Source organism: Geospiza fortis, unplaced genomic scaffold (assembly GCF_000277835.1).
Source record: "Geospiza fortis unplaced genomic scaffold, GeoFor_1.0 scaffold231, whole genome shotgun sequence".
NCBI classification, from domain to species: Eukaryota; Metazoa; Chordata; class Aves; order Passeriformes; family Thraupidae; genus Geospiza; species Geospiza fortis.
In genome coordinates this window covers 4,902-26,180 of record NW_005054351.1, presented here as the reverse complement: position 1 = coordinate 26,180, position 21,279 = coordinate 4,902, and positions in this window count along the sequence as shown.

Genomic DNA, 21,279 nt, shown 5'->3' with positions numbered 1-21,279 from the left:
TTCTTTCATAAATGCCAGCATATTGCTAGGTATAATATCAGCTAAATCAGACACAGGAAGCATCTGTTTTACCTTCAGGAGAATTGTATTAAGTTTTTCTAGTCATAAAATATATTGTAGTCTCATTCTTCCCACTGCAGAAGTACAGTCACTTAAGCAATTCTATTCAGTAATGTGAAATCTTGTATGCAGGACTATAAATTTAATTAAAGAAATAAGAGCTTGCTACATTAAAAGTATAATGGAAACAAATACAAAATACAGGTCATAAAGAGGTTCTCTTAAATCGGCTCATCAAAGCCTTATGTTTAGCTACATCCTCTCTTCCCTAATATCAACTGATCATCAGACAGCAGAAATGTTTTTTTTTTTAAAGACTCCCTTAGAGAAGATGTTCCTTTATATCAAACGCATCTAAAGTATAGGATTCTGTCTCCAGATATCTGAGATTTTTGGGCTGAGAGCAGCTAAATTTATATAGACCTTTACTGGAGAAAAGTTAGAGTCTTTCTTAGGACTTAGTGTAAAGACCTTCAGCTGCACAATCAGAGCCAGAATCTTATTTATTTGGAAAAAAATCTTCCCTGAAGCATCAGGGAATTACAAATTTTGTTCTATGTTATTTTATTTTTAGCCAAAGGAAGGAAAAAATATTGCAATTTTTAATTAATCATTTTAAACTATATTTATGTCCCAAATCAAAGGATGCAGTCTGGATTCAGATGAATAATCTCTCTTCCCTCATCAGGCTTCAGGATGACATACATTAGACATGCACTTCACCTCATTCTCATTAAAGCGTGTGTTCTGTTGATCCTCTTTAGAAGTCCAGACAAAGCAAGATGCTGCTACTGGAATTCAGTTTTAAACCTGGATTTTTTTTCCCTTGAGCTATACCTGTCTCTTAAAACAGATTTGATTAAAAAGAGAAAAATGCTGTTATCAAAACAGAGAAGCCAAAATGTGTGTTGCTAGATTATGGATACTAAACTAAAGTACCAAATATGCTATATGGACCTTGAATTAAAGACATGAAATGCAGAGAGAGCATCAAACTCTTCTATGGCATCATCCACTGTCAACAGAATTCAGGGTGAAATATCACACTTGCAGTCATGAATATTCATATTTCTAGTTATATGCGTGAAATCTCCAGTAGTTTGTTTGCTTCTTAATGGTTCCAAATTTGTGAAGCATAATATGAAAACTCCTAGCACAGAGATGTGTTACTGGGATAAACAAATGTATTTGCTTGAGACTGTAATAAAAAGTACTATTCAAATATAATAATTGAACATGGTAATTATTTGCTAATTCCTCTTCTCAGCTGAATTAGTTTAGAATACCATTTTGATCCTAGTTTAGCCTTTTTGCCATTCAAAGACAGCACTGTAACTTACATCAGAGAATAATTGCTCTTCCTGAGATAATGGGAATTTTTACACAGGCCCTGGAACATTGAGTTTTAGCTTCGGTATTCTGGATTTAATCAAAAAGTAAAAAGTGTTGTCTCCAGAGATTCATTTGGCATGCTGGATGTGTAAATCTCACAAATTACCTAATTGGCTTGGTAATATTTTCTTTTATTTTTTTCTTTCAATAAGCATAGAAAAATGCTTCATTAAACAAAAAAATTACAAAGAGCACACGCATTTTATATATATATATATATACACGTGTGTGTATGCGTGTGTGTGTGTGTGTGTGTGTATGTGCATGAATAATTTGTATTTGAGGCATCTGCAGTAGTCACATTAGTCTACTGGAAAACTATAAGTCAGGAAGAAGGTCTCTTTTCTTACTCCTTCTCTCTTTTTTTCCAGTTAAAAGCTTCCATCATTCCCTTAGAATGAGTTTGTCTGCTTTTATGTGATATCACAAGCTTTTAAAACAATTTATTCTTTACCAGTTCCAGATGTAGGCTCTCACAGGGGCCAAATTGGTTGCTTTTCCTTTTCTTCTCATCTGCTCCCCCCTCCCAGTTTCCACTGATAATTTTCTCTCCATTTGCTTTTTCCTTTTTTTCCTTTTACTTTTTCCCTGAAATAATCAATGATTCTTCTGAGGATTAAGGTCTTCGTAATTGATTTGATTAGTGTAGGTGTAAGTAAAATATTTTAAATAAGCAGTTAAATGCTTGTTTTTCAAACACAACCAAATTGAATGGAAATTCAGATTTGGGTTCACTTGGAGAAATACATTTCCAAAAAGGGATAATATCTTTGCAAAGAAGAATCCTTTAAGAATCCTTTAAAAATGTGTATTTATAGGTCAGAGCCTGAGTCTGTCAAATTATACCTTAATCATCCTTCAAAGGAAAATAAATCCAACCACTTTTGCATGGACAATGCATTGACATGATGGGCTTTGGTCAATGCATGTGGAAACTTTCCTCTTAGCCTTTTCTACTAGACAGAATTCATCTCTTCCCATAAAGGTTTTCAAAGCATAAATGATATTTGACAGAACAATCTTAAATGGAAGGGATAGGGCAGCAGGTGAGTAGAAATTCTGTCTTAAACTTGCCAAATAAATCTAGAGTTTGATCCAACTGTGTCTGGAGTTGATATATCAACCAGGCTGACATATCATGTAACTAGACTGCAAACATTCCAATCTGTGTTGCCAAGCTTCCCACTGACAAGAAAGAAAACTTCCCACAGTAAGATTTAAAAATCAGAAAGGAAGGCCAATAGTTTAAATCAAGAGAACTCAGCTAAGATTTATGATCTGGATTTGCACTACAATATTGTTGAAATCAACATTTTTAAATCATATTCATATCTGCTCTTCAAAATCATTGTTAGCAGGTACTTCTTCTATACTTTTACAAGGCCATGCAAAGTAAGAACCTGTTCTTTCAATAATTCTCCTACAGAAAAGAACCAAATTTGTATGATGTTACTCTTCCCTATGTGTTCTTTTAAAACCTATGGGATAAGTGGGGAGAGACACATAAGCTCTGAGTACAGAAAATACATAATCACTGAAAACCAGAAGGGGTTAAAACAGACAACTTTAGAATGCTTTTTTTGTTGTTTCATCTTTTGCTGGTTTACTTTTAAATATTTCAGCTGCCTATTCTTTTTAAAAAATTAATGTAAAACTGGTGTTTCTTAAGAGCCAAAGTAACATTCTGGAAAGCATTTTCTTTAATATACTTACTAAATCAGAGTTTCTATATAGCATTCAATTTCTAAGTGGTTCTGAAATGGGCACATTCACAAAGATCCTTGGACTTGTTGCCAACATACTTTGAGAGGGGACAGCAGGTGGAACCTGTTTCTGGTCTGAAACCATGCAATATCTAAAGGACAATTAACAAAATCAGCAAAACCTGAACTGGTCTTACCCAATCTAGATTTGAACAAAGACATGCAGGCTGTAGAACAAACTAAAAAATATATTTTAAAAATATATATACATATAACCACTATAAAATGTAAAATCATAAAGAGATTAAAAGTATTTTTATTTCCTGTAATAAATCAGGGATAAAGAGATGCTTCAGCCAGAACACAATGAGGAAGAGAGGGAATTCAGGGGCACGGTGTTATCAGAAGTCACTTCCACTGAAATGAATAATTGTGCTTTTGTAGTACAGTAGCCAGTTGCTGGCAAACAGAAATGCAAAGCTACAATTTCTCAAACAACAACACATAGGCTGCATGGCTTGATACAAAATGTTTTCAGCTGGAAATATTACTGATATTGTTACATTCATCTTCCTGTAGTAACTGATGGATTTTTAGTGGAAGTGGGTCAATACTTCTTTTGGTATGGCCATTGCTAATCCAACCACATCATTCTCCTTTTCAGTGCACTGCTTTGGAGCATTGCTGCTGAAAAGCCTCTTGCAGTGACTGGTTATTCATTGAATATTTCCATATCTAGTGCAATAAAAAGTCACTAATCTAATATGAGGGTTTAGCTTACAAGAACATTTCCCGTAAGAAGTAGTTACAGTGGCAACAACTGCTGTTGAAATGTCTGAACTAGGTGGGATTGTACTGAAATTCATAGAAGAGGGGAACAATTTATTTAAGGACATAAGAAACCTTTCTAGCTGCACAATGATAAATGGTAGAAGCAGAAAGTTTTGATGTGACTTTTAAACCTTAATTCTGCTTTTGTGCCCACCTAATTAAAAAAAAAAACACATTACATTTTTATGGTTGCAGTAACTATATAGAAAATTCCCTAGAGACATGACTGAAGGGAGTAAGGAGAGAAAATATTGCAAAACCATGGCCTACACTAAAGCAGAATTTTTTCCAGAGTATTCTTGTTACTCCAAGAATATCCTATAGAAGGATATCCATATTCTGGTCACAACGTCCAAAATCTAGAGTGAAACGCGATTCTCTTACACAATATTTTAAAGACATGGGGAAGAGCTAAAACATATTAAATCTGTATGCACTAAAAGAGAGTGAGACAGATTTCTAACCTCTTCAGGTCCCTCTCAAGTCCCACTCATCCTCTGATCAAAAAGTTCAACTGGTACTTTTGGAGACATCATTTCACACAGAATCACCAATGACTGGGTGATACTCACATTGCTCATCTAAGAATACTGTTTTCAGCTCCTTCCCTATCTGTCTTGACTGCAAAGACTCTTAAATTGCCACACAGGGACACATCAGAAGGGAAGTGTCATACTGCCACCATTACAGGCACCACAGAATACACAAACTACAGATGACACTTTACTGAGTCAAAAAGCATTGCCTCCAAACAAAAAAGAAAAAAGTGAAGTTTACACCATCTAGATAGAAACAGGTATTGGTTCCAGGAGTAAAAAGCAGTTGCTTGAGTACATGACATCCTTATACTCATTGCATGCAAAAGCAGTGGAGTCCACATCATGGGCGTGTGTTTGGGGCTTGCAAAGACTGCTTTTAAAAAAGAAATGGAACAAACATAAGGCGGATCTTCTGTGAAAAATAATTTAAAATAAATAATGTTTATAAAAAAGAAGGAAATCATGATTTGGAACATTTCCCTAGAGGCCACAAAATTTCCAAAGCTATGATCAAGACAAGAGGAGAAATTAATTAATAACCCAGATGAAGCGTAGGAAAACAAACAAATCTCTTGGAAAATGTCATTTAGAAAATGGGATGATAATAGCAATGAATATAAATTAGCCACTGGAAAGCAAACCACTAATGAGGAAAGTTGAAAGTCATAAGAAGAGTCTCTGACCACTACAATTAATACCAAAGGAAGAGACTCTTTATTACACTAATAACAATCAGTATCTTAATTATATTGTGATATTGTTCAATAACCAAGGGGCAAGTGTTAATAATACAGACACAGAGACTTTCCATAAATATTTCTACTATGTACTTTGCTTGTAGAAAGTAAATTATGTGGTTATAATGAACCCATTCTGTTAGTACTGAGACAAAATATTACAATAGAAGCTATTTTAAATTCATTTAATTCAAAAGCAGTTCTAACTCAGCACATCCAGATAACTCTCAACTAATAGCTAGAGGAGAACTGCTATAGGAGAAGACTGAATTGTTGTGGATTTCCAATGAGACCAAAGACTCATTTCCAATTCTTAATGGTAATTTTCAGAGGAGCAAGCTAAGAAAATAATCTTCTGCCAAGACACAGAAAGGGTAAATGGGGCAACACCTGAAGTAATTACAGACTTTGTTATCCTGTGTTGATCCCAATGAAAGTAATGGAATAGATGATAGGGGACTCAATTAAAGGACAGCAATACATTGAAGTACTAATCTAAATGCTCTTATAGATAATAGATCTCAATATAGTTCAATATTTTTATGAGATTATATTTTTGATTGATAAAGGCTAATAGTGTTATACAATACAATTAGATTCCTGTAAGGCACAACAAACTGCACACTGCACAATATCCTAATTAATAAACAAGGACACAAAATCAGCGTTGCATACATAAAAGAATTAAAACTAGTCAAGGATAGGTCTTGTTGATCTCACTGGAAAGCACCAGGCTGCGGCTACATTTCCAAGGGCATTGCCACAGAGCAGAATTGTTGGTGCCTAGCTATTTAATATTTTTATAAATCATTTTTGGAAAGGAATCAAACTGAAACAAATATAAAGAGAATTGAAATACTGAGGATAACAAGTCATTGACAGAACAACAAAAATCATGTCATAAATCATAAAAACCATTCAGGATGCTGTGAGCAAATCAAACCTTTTGGACCATCCCAGATAGGCCATATTATCTTGAGTAAATTACTGCTGCATTTTAGACCATATTTTGGACCAACCATGAGATTAGTTTTACCCCCACATACAAGTGAAATTTAAGCTTTCAGAGGAATTTCTAGCAATCTATAATTTCTAAAAGCATGTATTAAAGGCAATGAGGAGAAATAATATCTGAAGTTATCAAACACCTAGAAAGGCACCTAAAAAGCAGCTTACTTTTCTTGGAAAATCTGCAAACACTCATAAAGATCATTGACTTAAAGATTTCCACAAAATAAAAATTATGCAGAAATTAAAAAGTAAATTTTACTCGCTTAAATGCCCCCAGATCAAAACCACATGGTAAGAAAATGAGAGCTCAAACAGCTCAGAGAAAATTTCCGTAACACTGCAGATCTCAGGAATTCATCATCGCTGATGAATATTAATAGAACCAGAAGAGAGAAGTCAGACACATCTTGCTGTTGAAGGAGAGTAACAGCCAGATTCCAAGTTTGCAGAAACTTCTTTTGTATTCACAATTGATGAAAGCCCTGAGAAGAGTCTGAAAATGCCCACGTTGTTGACAATCAAAAGGGCACATTCACCTGAATACTGAAAAGAAAGCATAGCCACGACATACTTGATTCGTATACTAACTCAATGTAGCTACAGAAAAAAATGATGTAACCTTATTTCCACCTAAATATAGGCCTAATCTTCAGGCCTCAAAACTGGAAGAATTATACCCAGGACTTACAAGTATGCCATGGATAAACAAAATTCACTTCTCCATCTTACCGCAAGAAGATTCTGATCACAGAGAAATTTCTTCCTTGTATAATGGCATTACAATTATAAAAGCAACAAATATCAAATGAGAGCGGAATACAATGCATTTTCATTATGCCATTAGGACTTGTACTATGAGCAAGCAGTCTAGTGAACAGCATGAAAGTACAATGATTATAAGAATTAAATGCATATGCAGTGCACAGATTGTTCCTGGAGACATTTCTTCATTTATTTATTTTTAATTTGAAGCCTTTGTTTCCATAGGAATCAATATTTTCTTGCAAAGTTAATGACTACTATAACACGTTAATGAGCTATGTTAACAGGCAATAATGATACTATTATTTTTGCCACCCCTATATCTGTGAACTAGATTCAACAGGAAGCAGAAAAATACCATTACACTGATATGTTAATTATTAAATTCAGAGTGATTTCCTTACCTAAATATTCTTAAATCTGTTTTCACTGACTATATCAAATAAAAAAGCAAAACATCAGCATCAGCCATTTCTCTTGTAACTATGAAATATCGAAAATATTGTTACACTTCCATGAAGTTTTGCAAGTCCACTTATGACTTGATTTAAATATTATCAGTAATATGTTGTTAACAACTCTCCTTTATCAAAAGCTTATGAAATTTTCCAATGGAAGCCTAATTTTTAGTATTGTGTGGCCTTCACTGAACTAAATATCCAAAAGAGGATAGACATCTCAGGCATAGTGGAAATCTAACTTTTCTCTATCAGGGGAAAGAGGTAAGCAGTCTCCAGAGTAGGTGATTCAGAATACCTAGGCTTGATGTGTAAAATAGAGATTATAAAAAGTTTCCTATACAAATGAACTCATCCAGACTTAATTATCTGCTGAGACAAATTTTAAACTTCAATAAAGTAAAAGCCGGTTCATCCTCTTTTTTTTGTTTGGTTTGTTTTTTGGGGTTTTGTTTGTTTGTTTGTTTGTTTGGGGGGGGTTGTTTGTTTGGGGTTTTTTTTTTGCATTGGTAGGATTCTCATGATTTCAAGTTAATATAAAAATGTTCATACAATAATCTCTAGTAAGAAACCTTGCTAAAGCTTACTTTCAATTTAACTATTCAAACTATTAAAAGTGATATTGCACAGAAATTAAAAATGCATGTGGCTCTTGAATTGATGCTTTGGATTTCACAGTCCTGAGAATTTTGCAGCAGTCAGACTGAACAACATGACTTGTGTTGTATGCTGTTAGAAACAGCAAGAAAAAGGTGTGGGAAACCTGGTTTACCTTTGAAGAAAGAGAGGAGCCCTGCTTGAGTCAGGAGCAACATTTACAGCTATTTAAACAACAGTAATCTGTTCGTTAACTTAGCTGTACACCAGCCAACCTGTGCCTAACCACATCACTTTTTCTTCCCCGACTCTCAATTTATTATGAGCAGAGAAGCATCCATCTCTGCCATAAGACAGGCAGCATAGCAATGACACGGAATATTTGTCTGAGGTGACATCAGATAGCAGCACACCTGCCACTTTAATGGGCAGCAGTGAAAATGCACACATTCCAAAGGCAGGGGATTTATCTGCACGAGGCTTATCTGCACAAGAAAGTTCTGCATAGTAACTGCTGTGCCAATGGAAATGGGCTGACTAAGGAGTTAAAGAGCTAAAATTAGGAACAGAATCTTCACCATTTTGCCTTCTCTGTCAAAGTTCTTTTGTGGGAGATGAACAGAGAGGTTCAATTCTGACCCTAATAAATGGTTCAAAGTGAATGCCAGTGCACTGCCAGCCTACAAACATGCCAGTGATTCTGCAGACTGAGAACAGGTTGTATAAAGACAGCAGGCTACCTTCCAATCTGTTCATAACAATGTCATATTTGTCTTCTAAAATGTATTTTCTGTAGGACAGAAAAAAGCAGTATTGGCAGATCTTCAATGCATAGGGGAATAATTTGTTCAAAGGTTTGAGGCATTTTGGTTGGTAAGGAACAGAAACATTGATGTGTTCTTCCAAAATAATTAAGCAGGAATGTCTGAAGCACATCAAGCAGTCTGAAGCTCTGCCTCAGGTTTCAGGTTTTATGGGTTCATAAAATTCCATCCATGCTCATAATTTTAGAGAGTCCAGGTTACTTTGCACGAGCATGATGTAGCCAAAGAACCACATTCCCTACAAAAATCTGCACCTTCTTTTCTGACAGGACCCAGAAACTTTATTCTAACTTTTATCACATACAGGAGATATGGAAAAAAAATGATTTTAAAAGCATTGACATCTTGTCTGCTGAACAGTCAGAGTTCCTTCTTAAAACTTATGACTGGAAATACTTTATGCAGCTTGCAATTAATGATTCTGTAAATTACTGGGATGAAAAGCAGATTTCAGGATAATATTTTAACAGCTCATTATCATACCCAGTTTTGGGTGTCTTTTTAATCATTCAACATTTTGAATGGAAAATTCTATTGCATTATCATAACAGAAATCTAGTTTATCATCCGTTACTTTATTTTTTGGATAAATAATTGGATTACTGCACTGCAAATATTTACAGCAGAGATCAGGATATAACTTTCAATGCAGGTAATCTTGAATTTCTCCATGTCTGAATACAAAATAATGAAACAAGTTAAAGCACAAATATACAGATTAATAGAGTATATAAAAGGAAACTGCTATCTTTGTTTAGTATCTTTGCATATTTCTCTGTGTCAAAATAGAATTAATTTTTTTCAAATTCAGGGTGTTACCTGGATGCAGGAAAGTTGCACAGAAATCATGTACGTCAAATGGGACTTGCTCCTGTAGTCTTCACTAGCACTTCCTCCACATCTTGCATTTTTCACGTACAAGATTACAGATAGAAAACACATGAGGACAGAACACAGCAAACTGTAGGCAACAAGCAACTGCTAGAGATAAAGAACTTCCTGCATCTAGTCCTGAACTGGGATCCTGTTGCACATAACTTGGAGCAGTTACAGTCCACATTATGCTTTTAGATGGGGGCATAACATGACTACTCTCTTCACCAAATACTATTTTAAAAACAGTATTTCTTGTTCCCCAAAACCAGCATATCAGTGAAGCTCTGCTGGATACCTCCTACTCACCACACCATGCTATGATTTTCCACAGGTTACTTCATTTCCATAACTCATTTTCTGTATTTTACTTCCAAAATGCAAAGAAAAGTGAATGGAATAAAATTGCATTTGTTATATTTAATGACATTTGAGTGTTAGAGGGAACCAGTTAGAATAATCTTTAAAGTAGCATTCACAGAATCATAGCATAGAGACTGGAAGAGACAGTAAAGATCATCCAGTTCCAAGCCTCTGCTGTGGGCAGGGACACCTTTCAAAGCCCCATCCAGCCTGGCCTTGAACAGTTCCAGAGATGGAGCATCCACAACTTCTCTGGGCAATCTGTTCCTGCATCTCACCACCCTCATCTGCTTGGCAAACTTACACCCACTTTTGGCTTGGTGAGTCATTCAAGATTTCCGTGCACCTGGACATGTCTGGAGATCAAAACTCAGTGCAAATTTTTTTTTCCCCTAATACAAAGTATTATGAAACCACTACAGTTCCCTTAGGAAAATGTAAATTTCCTACTGAGCTTTACAAGCATTAACATAAGATTTGAAGTTCCATTATCTTCACCTGGAACTAAGAAAAATTTGAAAACATTAGTTCACTTTTTGACACCACATACGCATAGGCACAGATGATGTTCTCCCCATCATGTTGTAGGAGGTCAGGAAAAAGAACAATTAATACATTGCAATCCCAGCACAGTGTGCTAAAAAGAAGAGCTAAAGCACTGTATAAAAAGTGGTGTCTAGTTTTCAGACAGACTACAAAAGTGATCTTCGAAGATTTAAAAATATTTATGAAACAAACTACAAAAACCATACCCTTTCATCTAGCCTATTCAAATGTCTTGACTAGTCAAGTGTGAGAAAAGCACGCAGACCATCAAGAAGGATACTTTGCAGAGTATTAAAGTGTAACAAAAATGGAAAACAACGACCTCGTCTGGATTACACTGTATACTAGTTAGCCCTTTTTAATTATTTAACTCTAGAAGCTCTGTGAAATATATACAAAACTAAAATAAACTTAGTATTAATTTGTCATTTTTTGTAGTCCATCCAGAATCTGAGCTTTCCAGAAAATTATCTTGAATCATTTATTTATCAGTTATGAGTTTTATGCTGAAATCATGACAAAATTAACAGCTTTCAAGCTGAAAGTTTTATTTGATTGTTTGGGCTACTGGTTGCCTTTTTCTTCACTAATGTTTTAAATGCTTATTAGAGAACCAGGTACAAGTAAAGATAAAATAATCTTCATATAATGACTTTTGAAGTGAAGGGCAAAAAGGTATGAAATAAAAGCTTTATGTGGTAAAGTCAGATTAAACTAAAAAATGCTACATCAAACTATGAAACAGGTTCCTATGATGTTCTTCTCTAAATGTAACTGGAAAATACAATTCAGATTGCAGAAGATAAATTATTGAGCAAAGGAAAAGCTGCCACCTGGCTCCATAAAACAAGCCTTTGGCCCCTATAAAATCAAAAGTGAGAAGCTCAGGCTGCTTTTTTACATCTCACAAATTTGAAAGGAAGTGATTTAACATGCTTCTGCCGCTGAAGAATTATCGTGCCATAGATTGCATCACACAGTGAAGCAACAGGCACAGACTGGCATACAATCAGGAAATTAAAACACAACTAACCGGTTAAATGACCTCCAGGAGGACTTTTCACATGTGCTTTGAAAAGTCCTCTGACTTCTGGTTCATGGCAGTGATCTCATGAACTGACTTTACAATTGCCATGTGTGGCCCCAGACTGGGCAGATGTTAGAATGCAAGAGATTAGAGTATGTAAATGAGAGTCAGCTTCATTCCTTGTTTTCCTAAGGAGCCAATGGGCAAGTGACAAAAGCCAGCTCATAGAGAGTTATTAATTTTAATAACTCGCTATCAAGTTTAGGCACTACTCCTCAGAAGTGTGAATAAGGCAGTATGCCACCTCCAACTACAAACCAACGTGTTCAGACTTCGCTTCTGTTTCCTGTCATAACTCTTATTTGGAAGGAATGAGTTATGGTTCCTTTATGACTCTGCTTTCTTGCAATTACACTGATATGTCTCTATTAGCATTGTTAAATACATGTTATTGACAAACATAGCACTGATTAAATTAGTATTGGACTAAAAATGGATGCCCACACATTAGTAAGCAAAGGACAGAAATTTGCAGCACTGTTACAAGAAGTTCCCAGCACGTAGTGGCAGTTATTAGTAGCTTATATCAAGAAAAAAAAAAAAAATGAATTAAAGTCTAATTTTATCTACTTGAATAAATTCCTGAATTATAACCTGTGCATCTTTCATGTCAGATTAAAGCCCTTTAGCTGTTAAACTTATGTTTCACTATATATCATTTAAAGATATCTATGTATCAGGCCTTACCAATGAGCATGGTTTCATTGTCTTTTAAATCAATTACATCAGAGAAGAAGCTGACAGCTGAGCTCATGTCTCTCAAGCGTGACATTGAAAGTGTGTACTGCAAAAGAAAAATCATTCACCAAAAGACAAACACCTTACATGGCTAGCAGTCCTGCACAGGGAGTAGGAAAGCTTTGATAAGCCAGTGCAGGAAGCAGAGGCCACTGTGAATGTATAAAAGTCCCATGGTTTTTCTCCTTTATACATGACAATCAGTGTCAGATCTTTGTGCTAACAAAGCACTACATGTTTAGTCTTGTTTTATCAGGGCTGCCTAAATGGCATTCCTAATAATTGCCAAATTCTGCCAAATAATCCAGCTCACACAATATACAGCTTATGTGACCTTCACACTGCATTTGGATGGGAGCAGATGGTGCCAGTCTGGTGGGAGACAGGAGTGGCATAGGCAAGGCCAATCAGTCACAAAGCCTCCAGGTTCACCTGCCAATGATTTTTAAATGCACTTGAACCAGAAGAGGGGCTCTGTGCCACAGGACCACAGTGTTTGTCATGTAGTGCTGGAATCTGCAAGGGCAGATTTACGTTTTCATGCAACTACGACTTTAGCTAAAATCTCTGCTGCCTTCATTCTGAAATGATATATCGATAAGAAAAATGGCTGTTAGGGAGGAGAAGATTACAGAACAGCCCATCAGGGAAAATTCAGCACATGAGACGACAGAGGCTTGAATTGAAATACATAGTGTCTTATAGCTGGAGCAATAGAGTCTATTTTTCTTGCTTTCTCTTCTTTTCCTCTACTGTACTGAACACCATATTTCTTCTTTGCCTTTGGCACCTTCTATAAATGTAAACCATCCTCTCTATTCCTGCAGTGGTATTTTATAAGACAGAAAATGAAGAATTATGAAACTAAATTTCCACAGAAAGCCATTAAAATTTCTTTGTACTACTTAGCCATTTCTGCTTTAACATCCTATTTGAGTAGCTCACAGACTATGTAAGGTATTTGCAGAACACCAGAGAGGGTGGTGTCATTTTATTCTGAAGGCAGTATTTGTTCTTTCTATTTATGTTCAATTTATTACTATCCTTCTAGCAACCCACGCTTTTAAAGAGGGCATCATGACTCAGAGGAGTCACTCAGGATGGGTGACCTTGGCAGCAAAACAGATGACAAGTGCTTGTTCATTCAAGGGTTAACACACTCGCCTCAGTAAAATTCCTGGTGACACTGTTCAGAGCTAACAAAATTTCCATTTCTTCTTGCTGCTAGGAGTGCCTTTCTGAATGAGCCAGGTTAGCAAATTGAATCTTAAGAATGGGATGGGAAAAGGCAGTGGAATGGGATGGCAAAGCCTATAATAATCCTCCAAGCACAGGACAATATCCAAAATTCCCAGATATCAAGACCATTGGGGCTTAGCTTCTCTGACTCCTTTGGCCCTCACTGAAAGCTGAAATACACTTAGCATCTGTCAAAACTAGGTCCCAAGCTTTTTTCCTCCATCATCTGGGATGTCTCTAAACCAAATAAGGACCTTTAATCTTTTATTCGGTTGTTGATTTCTGGGATGTCTGCCACAGATGTATCTCTACCAGGCTTTTTTTATTAGTGTTGGAAAGTGCATTTTTATTTAGTGGCAGGGGAAAAAACAAGATAAAAAAAAATCAAAGTGTTTTCTAAAGTTTCAATGTCATTCCCAGGTAGTAGTTAATGGATAAATTATTATCTTCCCTCCAAACAGCAAGAGCAGCAGAATTGCTGTAGTCAATTGCCAGCAGATCTGGAGATCTGATATTGCTTAATTAACACAGATTATGTGTTACCTTGAAGTAGATAAATTTGCCTCACGAAAATGTTAAAAATCAGCTATGTCTCTAGTTATGAGACTATACAATTCCCAGGTCCTTCAGAAATGCTCACTAGTACCCATTTATCCAACTATGTATCTTTTTGTCAGGTCATCTGGACTGCAGCAAAGCTCCAACTGAAGCTGCTCAGTCTTAGCTTCCTCCCAAGTACTTTTAAAAACTATTTTAGAATTTCAAGACAGACATTTGATTTCTCTTTTCATATTTTTGCAGAGCAATGCTCTGGAAAGGCTGGTGCTGTTGGCATTGTACTGACAGCAAGAAAAAAAGCCTCATTTCTGTGGCTTTTATTTCATCTGAGGGAGTCGCTTGTCCTGATCATGGTACTACTAAGTTATCCCTGTCAGCAGGCATTTGTCTTTGAGCTTACAGTTTCTTGCAGTTACAGCTTTTTCTGACAGCAATTCTTTGCCTTTGAACATGACAAGGTAGAATCACGTGATGGTTAGGAGAGAGAATTAGAATAGTCATGTGAGTCAGCAAATGCCTTTCCATCTAGTGACCAGAAAAGAACCCTTTGAAAAGATAATCCAAAGGAGAATTAACTTTGGAAACTAAAATAGCCAACAGAAAATTTTTTTTTCAAAATGTTAGAAACCACCTGCTGGCTTCTAACCACTCAGCATTTAGCAGCAGCTACTGGATGACAGCAGACCTGGATCCCAACAGTGCTGGGCAGAAGGAAACCCTGCAGCCTTTCTGCCTGGAGGCAAGATGCCTGTCCCCTGTCTGAGCCTGCTGATTTTCTGCATGAAGACCTTCCCATCTGAAGCCTGGATGCCCTTTCACAAGCAGTCGGCATCAAGTGCATTTACGCCACTTCTTTTTTTATGCACAGGGCTGCTCAGAGATAACATTAAGGGAGATGAACGAGGCCTGAACCCAAGAGATATTTCAGTGTCTGTGTGACATAAGAGTAGTATTTGCTTATAACCCCAAAGGAAGGATTCAGCCTTTGAAAGCACAACATGATGTATTGTCTTTAAAATTCACTAGCTAGACACAAGCACTGGTGAATTATGAAGTATTCAACAAGACAAAAACTTATATCATGGTGCTGTGTATTAGTGGTCTTGAGGCTGCGATTTATTAATGTAGGCAAACTGACAATAGCTCAGGGAGAGCTCGAGCACATGCAACCTGAGATAAAGAAACAAATGGCACAGCTCATCTTAATAACCACAATGGGTGGCAGGCAGCCAGTACAGTTCATATGAAATCTTCAGAATAACTTCTGTCAGGCTGGAATTAGTCTTAAATACAGCCCAGGTGCAGGGTAACACAAAAGATCTCTTCACACAGAAGTTTTACTCCATCAGCAATTCTATCAAGGTTATCAATACTACAGGCAGACCAGGAGAGTTAACCTTTTACACTGAGGCTGACCCCAAGAGAGCAAGCTACCTTTTTCAACTTACCTCTCCTGCTTCCTTAATCCTCTATCTTAGGCTGTGATCTTGCAAGATTTCACAAGCTAACTGAGGTTAGCTTGGGTCATTGGTTAGATGTGAAATCCAGGCCACTACAGTCAGGATCCTTCCCCTGAGCTACCATTTAAGGTGAGTCTGCAACAAAGGCTCTCAGAACTTCCAGGAGCTTGTCATGCTGGGATGAAGAGCTTTAGATTGATTACCAGGTCAGAGATTAACTGCTACTAGGGCATGAGGCTAAGGACATCGTGGTACTGAAAAAAATTCTCATCTACTTGAATTCATTAAAATTCTCACAATTCCATGGAAGAGCATTTTTTTTAATTATTACACAAAATCTGATCATATGCAATGCTATGGAAATCACCGAAGTTTCCCAATTACTTCCTAAAGTGAATGATGAATGTTATAATCCCATTCCCTGATTTATGTACAGAATTATGCATAAGGCAACAATTTACCTTAAAAGGTCCTTCAAGATAATTCTGGATTAATATGTCTAGATAAGTATAGAATATTTTCAAAAAGTCCAGGTGTCTGACTGGTCCTCACCAAAAAGGAAAAAGTGAGTTTTTATGCAGAAATACTGTTGGAATTATATTTAAATCTTATAATTTTAAAGTGACGTTGATGATTCCAATTCTACCAAGACAAAAATGCAATGAAGTATAGAAGTAATATCTGGGTAGTTCAAGGGCTTGAATTAAACAATTAATGAGATTGATTGTGACTTATTTTATAGCATCAGAAGAAGTGCAGCTATTTTCCATTTCAGGTGAAGTAGAAATATTTATAATCTGTAATAAAAATAAAGTAAGGTTGCAAGTACAGAAAGAAGCCTGGGGGAAATAATTCAGAACCACGTACTGAGAGTTTACTCAATATATTTTGTGCTTTACTTAAAAGTATGTAATTGAAACTCATTTACTTTTTAGAGATTATTTGCCTAAAAATTAGAATCAGTGTTCAAAAGCAGTCATCAAGAAACTGATTCTGCATAAGGAAATAGAAATTACCTATTCAAAATACATTTTTTCCATTCTTATAGCCTTATTAACTTCACAGGTTAAGTCTGATAGTATAAAAGAGAAAACCAGAGGCTGAAACAGTGTGAGACATTTCTTGGTGTCTGGAAATTAAAAAAGAGAAACTGAGATTCTACTGGTCAAAACTTGTCTGCCTTTTGGAGGTCAGAAAGTTCAGTGGATAAGAAGTTTCTTTTAAACAACAGACGATGCCACTGTTTTGGAAATTTGGATGTAGTAAACTCGTTCAAACAAATAGGAAAGATATTTCAGAATCCTACAGGCTTTGAAAGAGCTGCTTTCCCTAAAGGTTTTTTGTCTTGCCTGTGTTATCTCATTGAAGAAAAAATAAAATAGCTATAAATAATTGTACATTATGAACTGGTCTGTCCTTTAAATGACAAAAAACTGGTCTGTCATACACATGACAAAAAATTGATTCTTGACACAAGATACATTCAAACAAGCAATGAAAGGGTCTTCCTTGGAAACACAATTTTAAATAAATGAGAGGCCCATCAGAGGAAATAGATTTGGTTTTCCTTTCTGACAGTCTATTGCATTTTGGGAGTTAAGCCCCAAAGGCAGAAGACACCAAAACAAAGGCAGGGCCACCATGGTTTTCCAGTCCTCTTCCTGTTTGTTTGCCCTCCATGCCAGGTATAACAGGACAGCATATGAAGCATGTAAAACCTCCAGGCTTTGGAATCACAATTGAAGACATCTCTGTGCTTGAAGCACAACAGACAGTCTAGTTTCTCCTCAGGTCTGACAGCTTTGTTGCAACTCAATCCAAGTGATGTATCTTACAGCTGACGCCATGACAAAGCTGAGGAAAGGCCCTTGCATAGCTAGTGAAAGTGGCTAACAAAGACAAATGGCCCTGATGGCAGAATTCACCAAGCCTTGAGTTTCTTTAATACCTGCAATAATCCTCTACAAAGTGGAAGGGATTTTTATTATTGACTCAACAATAATGCATATTCTAATTCATGTCTCTGTGCTGTCACTGGGCTAAAACTGACATGTTTTATTTTAATCCACTGAAGCTCCAGAGTTCTATATCTACCAAATCTTGTAGCACAAACAGAACACCGGAGTTACAATAGATACATACTGTATTTTCAGAAACAGTTATTTCTGCCTACCACCTTATAAATACACTGCCAGTTCCCAGAATAGGAATTCCTTATCTCATTACCATGGTATTGCTCTTTTAACTCTACTTAATATGCAGAGAGAAGAAGCAGTTGGTTAATATTGCTTTCTTGACACAATACTGCATCAGAGCAGGTGCAATTGCAGAAGACTTATGAATACAAAGTAGAACAGCAGTAAGTTAGTAAGGATATGTCACTTAAGACTGTCTTTTTTAATTCAACTGCATTACTGAGAACAGGAGTGGAAAATATATTTTACTAGTCTGGTTAATATTTATATCCTACTGTACAGTCCATTGGCATAAAGGGATCTCTGTATTAAATGTACCAGATGTTATGGGACCAGTGCTGGAAGGTAAACAAATTGAGTCAGAGATCATATCACACACATACTCCGACACACAAAGCTTGGGAAGGTAGAAAATCCAATATGTTTCTATCCTAGATGAAACATTGATTATCACCTTTCCTTCATACATCTCTGAGCCTGCTTGGAGATGGGGCTCAATTATCCAGGAAGAAAGGCTGATGTCCTATTTTCTGCTATGTTGTAGCCAGGAGAGCTGATTTAGTGAGTTCAGTGCCATGTTCATATGCAGATAAGGTCTTCTCTTTCCCATAAAAAGTCTTTACATTTCACAAGCTGCCATTGAAATCTTCAAAATCAGTTGTGACTAACATAGTGCTTGCAGCAGAAAGCCTAAAACAGCAACTCTGACTCCTTCTCTGGGGCATTAACTTTCATAACCCAATTGGTGGATTAAATATTAGCATTAGTAACTGCTTTGCTGACAAAAAAGGTGGTAATTAATTTTGTGAATGACAGTGCTCTATTTCCTTCCCATTCTTCAGGATGGAGCTCTGAATGACAAGGCTTTACCATCTTGACCTCCCTTTGTGTCAAGAATAATGCAGGAGCTGTTGATTTTTTCTGTTCCTTTTTATGGGTAGTTTAGAAAGTTGCATTTTCTCTTGTTCTGTACCTGAGGGTAGTTCAATTCCTGGGAATGTTACAGATTTTACATCGGGAACAGTGCCAGAGGTAAGTAGGGGACAAAAAAAAAAATTCTATAGCATCCTACTAGTGCCTCCAGGAAAAGAAAGGTAACACAGAAGACTCTGTTTGACCATCCATCCATTCTACAAAGTAGGGATTACTTTTGTGTTCAGCCTTTACACTTGAAAATTTTCCATGAGTAGTGCTGTTCTTTAGAGAAAACATGATCAAAATCTGATAACATAAATACTGTGAATTACCTTGTCCAAGAAGTTCCAAGCTCGTCATAAAGAGACCAAGTTTAAGTGCGCTTCATTATTCCTCAGTCCCAACCATTTATATAGACTTTACTCTTTAAAATTTCCTGTACTTACTTTCCTCCACTTATTCCCAAAGCAAAAAAGAAAGGAAAAAAAAAAAAAAAAGAAAGCAAAAGAAAAAAAATCAATCCATACATTCCAACTGCAAAGACTCAAACCTTTATCCCTATACTCTGGCACATTCTTTCAGAGGCTTAATGAATCTGGGCTGCAAGTTCATACTGTAGTCATGTTACAGGGTAACACTTTCTTTAGAGAATGTTTGAAAGCAGAAAAGGGAGGGAGGGGTTACTCTTGAATTAGCTTTTAAAAGTATGACAAAAGCCAAAAGAATAAAAAACTCCACTCTGAACCAAAAGTCATGTGTAAAATACAGGCACTAACAACAACAACAACCAACACAGTAATTTCTGATTAATGGCTTATTAAAGCCAAATACAGGATTATTATTAAAGCCAAATACAGGATTTTGGGATTTCTAAAGGCTCTGTTTTTAATTTCTACCTTAAAACAAGTTTAAAGAGAATGAATGATCCTGGCTTTTATATGAACACTTCCTCTCCAAATTGCTGCATTATTGGTTTTAATTCAGCTCAGCTTGGTAAAGACCTGCCCGCATCTGTGCACCTTATTTAATAAACCTGAAATTCAGTCAACTTGCTTAAGTAGTAGTGAAGGATATATTGTTTCCATTCAATCCCATGCAAAATCTGATAATTTTGCCTTGAATTGGAGGTCCTCTGGAGGTAAAAGTATACAAAAAAGAACAAGAAGTAGAGAGAAAAATAAACTTTCCTATATATGATGTTGGCATCATTCACAGGTGCTCAACAAAAATAAAAAGAAGACCACAGTTTTGTATTTTTGAGAGACCAGAAAATTTGAATTGGCAGCCAACTTCCTGTGGTCAACAGGTGACAACACCATAACATACGCACTCAGAACTAGTACAGAACAACAGTCTGAAACAAAAAGAAAAAATCAAGGTCACAAGTGAGCAGAGAGGCCCAGAAACCTGATCAGGCCCTTAAAAAGAGGACAGCCATCTTTGTCTACAAATTTCCAGTCTAAACTACATCTTTTATCATGTTTAAAACCTTTAGATGGGAGGCTAACAACTAAAGCAGTGACACGGTCGTAACTGCAATGATACTACTGGGTATAGGATAACAACTATGTTGACTAACCCATCCTAATACCATTAGGTAAATCAACTTCTTTGCTAAGTACACACAAATATCCTGAGTTGAAGGTAGCAACTAAGAGTAGAACTTTTTTTATTCTATTTTCATCACCTTTGGCTCCCCAAAATATATGGGGTGCAAACCTCAGCAGTTTATGTCATTCAATTTACCAGTTTCATGTAAAATTTCAGAAATTTTACTACTGTTACATATCACAAGGCTGAAGGCTGATCTGTGATCATTAGAAAAGGATGATAAAAGAATTTCTTGGGACACACTACACAAATCTGATTAATTTTATGTTAGATCAGTCACTCTCAGTGTATAAACCACAGAATCTGAGGATCTCTGTCCACTCTTACAGTGAAAGACAAACCAAGAAAAGGAAAATCACTGTCACTAGGACTGAATTCTCTTTGTAAGGGCTGACAACTGCTTAAAAAATGCCTAAAGGTCTGCAGGTGAAAAGAGACTGACAATAAATGTGTTAGAATTATATCAATATAGGCTTATATAGATATATAATCTTGACTGGTGTCTCATCTCCACTGCTGCTGAAATGCTACACAGCTGGTGACTCTCTTCAAAAGTGACATCCAATTGAAATCAACTTGTTTCCAACAATAACCTTGCAGAGACGGAGAAGAAAAATGAAAGCAATTTTAAATTTCTAGTTTTCCCAGATTACTAGATCTCTTTCCACTGAGAATTTCCTTAAGTTTCCCCACCGGTTTGGAAATTATTATTATTACCTGTTAATAATAAAAATTTTTAAAAAATCCATCCAAAACATTGTGGTTTTAGCAAAGTGTTGA